A 3,219-nucleotide genomic window follows, 5' to 3' on the forward strand; every position below is an offset into this window, starting at 1 on the left:
TAACTAGTAATGGCAGACCCCAGCCCTCCTTATCAATCTTTCTTCAATTTGCTTCCAGGTGTGAAACTACTCTATACTGCTCATTGAACCACAATTTTTAAATCTATTCTCTGTTCCCTGACTCTGCACTTTTCAAGAACATTGCGGGTCCTGATGTATTGCACCTGAGGAGAAGATGTGTTTGAATCATCAACAATCACACACTGAGGGACAGGGTTTCATGTGATTTTGCTGTGGAAGTTGAAGCCAGTGGGCTGTGTTCAGTGGAGATACTCTTCAAAAGTGCATGCACCAATCACATATCTAGAAATGATAGTATATGCCACAGAACACCAGATCTCCAGGCGAATGTCGATGATGGAAAAATTTTGAAAACTTCAAATATAAAAGATCAAATCTAGGTAGCCTGAATCTTAAAGGAAAATGGTGTGTGGTTTGTGTTAATTTGATAAAAATCTAAAAGCTCAACACTAGTTTAACTGACTCAGTATGAACTTAGGCAATCAATAGACAAGATCATATTATGTACCCAAAATAAGAAAAGTTGGCTTGACACTGGTATGCAATTCTACAGAATTTTAGTTTGCAGTATTTGGGGAGTTTCACAAAGTTTCTATCTCTAACAGGGTTTTATATTAGAATTTGTGTTTTGTTTCCCAAATACATGTTCATAATTACTTTTTAATATCCTTGTCCTCATCTTTTTGTGTGCACCCAGTAGCTTGATACAAACACACACAGCACAGAAGAAACGTTGCATACATAAGGCTTTTATTTCCATGCCTTGTTATAAAGCCACAGTTAAAACTAGCAACTTTCATTTACTTCTTCCCTATATATTAATCTATTTTATTGTTAGGCTCTTTTGTTTTTGGCTGTTCTGAGTTAAATATACAAGTGCATCCTGGGGTATGACTCAGACCTTCATTTAGAAATAATTATAAAACTCATCTTAAACTAGTTTCCTAGAATTCTTTCTTACTTTTATGATTCAGGGACAATAATATGAGGCTGAAAAACAGCACCGGTTATAGCAATGTCTTCAACCTCATTCCCATAAGGTAGAGGACTTTGATGAGAAACACTGCTTTTTCAATCTAAACCCTACTGCTATTTTCCCCCTATTGGTACCAAAAGCAGCAAACATCACCCCATTAGTTAAAATGAATCACGACTCAGGATTCAAGAAACAGAAATGGGTGCTTGCTATGGCAGCTCATATACTAAAATTGGAACTATACAGAAATGATTAGAACAGCTCCTGTGCAAAGACTGAGTGATAATTCATAAATCATTCCATATTTTGTACTCCCCAAAATAGAAGAAATAAATAACATAGTTCAAGACCTGCAAGCAAAAACAGAATCAACAAAGCAGAAACCAAACTGAGTGAAATCTGGAAATGGAAAATTAAGGAACCCAAACAGGAACTTCAAAGATAAGTATCCCCAACAGAACAGAATAGAAGAAGAAAGAGTCTCAGGCAATAAAGACATGACAGAAGAAGTGTATTCATTGATCAGAAAGAATGCTAACTCTTAAAATATCTTGGCACAAAGAATCTAGAAAATTTGGGATGGTATGAAAAGACCATGTCTAAGATCAATAGGATTAGAGGAAAGAGAATAAACACAAGTCAAAGGCACAGAGAATATTTTCAACAAAATCAAAGAAGAAAATTTTCTTAGCCTGAAGAAGATGCTTATAAAAGCATACAGAATACCAAACTGAGTAGAGCAGAAAAGAAAGCAAAGTGCCCTCTGCATATAATAATCAAAACACTGAATGTACAGAACAAAGAAATAAGATTAAAAGTTGCAAGGGAAAACAACCAAGTAACATGTAAAAGGCAGACTTACTGGAGTAACACAAACTTTTCACTAGAGACTCTAAAAACCAAAAGTTTCTGGACTAATGTTCTAAAGACTCTAAGAGACCATAGATTCCAGCCATAGATACCTTTCTATACCCAGTCAAAGTTACAATCAAAATAGATGGAGAAAACAACACATTTCATGATCAAACAAAATTTAAGCTGTATCTATTCATAAATTCAGCTCTACAGCAGGTAATAGAAGACAAATCTAACTTGCAGACGTTAACCACACACAAGGAAACAAAAGGAATAAGTAATCCCTGACCAGCAAATTAAAAAACAAAACACACACACACACACACACACACACACACACACCAAAACAAAATGACAGGAATCACCAACACTTCTCATAGATACCTCTCAACCTCAGTGTTCTCAACTCCCCAATAAAAAAACAAATATTCACAGAATGATTCAAAATCAATATCTATCCTCTGCTCTATTTAATGAAAAAATTAACATCGAGGATAGAAAATATCACCTCAGAGTAAAAACATGGAAAAGATATTTCAAGCAAGTGGACATTAGAGACAAGCTCATATGGCCATTTTAGTATCTGAAAAAAATACACTTAAAACCAATACTAATCTGAGGAGATAGGGCAAGAAACTACCAACTAATTAGAGAAAAATTCATTGAAAGAATATTGCAATACTAACATTTATGAACCAAATATAATGATACACAAGTTCATAAAAGAAACTGCTACAACTTAAATCACAAATTGTCTCTCTGACACTGATAGTGGGAGATGTAAATAACCCACTATCACCAATGGACGGGTTATTCAGGATAAAATTTTAATAGAAAACTATACAACTTTTGTGCATATACTCAACGGACACTCCATCCTACAACAGAAACACTTGTTCAACCATGTTTATTGCTGCTCTATTAATAACATCCAGGAATTATAAATTATCTATATGTCCCTCATTAGAAAATGAATAAAGAAAATACAGTGTGCTTATATAATGCAATATTGCTAACTGTTAAAAAACAATGAAATTCACAGATGGCTGGATGGAAATATATATACATATACATACATACATACATACACACACACACACACACATATATATATATATATATATAGATAGAGAGAGAGAGACAGTAAGATATATGGCTTATATGTAGATATTAGTTGTTATGTCAGTTATAAGCAAACTACAGTCCATTGAACCACAGATGTTAGGTATAGAGTACAGACTAGGGGTGGGGATAATTCTCCCCCACCAAACTGAAATAGAATACATTGATAATTCTCTCCGGAAAACTTAAATAAAACAGTTATGGATGAATGAAGGCTCAGATGGAAGGTTGAAATAGGAAAGAAA

The 3,219-nt window shown here is 34.2% G+C and overlaps 1 non-coding gene across 1 annotated transcript; it reads left to right on the forward strand.

Annotated features, from left to right (window-relative positions):
* Positions 1-1,199: 1,199 nt before the first annotated feature.
* On the forward strand, positions 1,200-1,306 carry LOC114694142. The gene has a single exon (XR_003734671.1). It is a non-coding gene; the product is annotated as a U6 spliceosomal RNA (small nuclear RNA).
* The last annotated feature ends 1,913 nt before the right edge of the window (positions 1,307-3,219 follow it).

Source organism: Peromyscus leucopus, chromosome 9 (genome assembly GCF_004664715.2).
Source record: "Peromyscus leucopus breed LL Stock chromosome 9, UCI_PerLeu_2.1, whole genome shotgun sequence".
Classification (NCBI taxonomy): Eukaryota; Metazoa; Chordata; class Mammalia; order Rodentia; family Cricetidae; genus Peromyscus; species Peromyscus leucopus.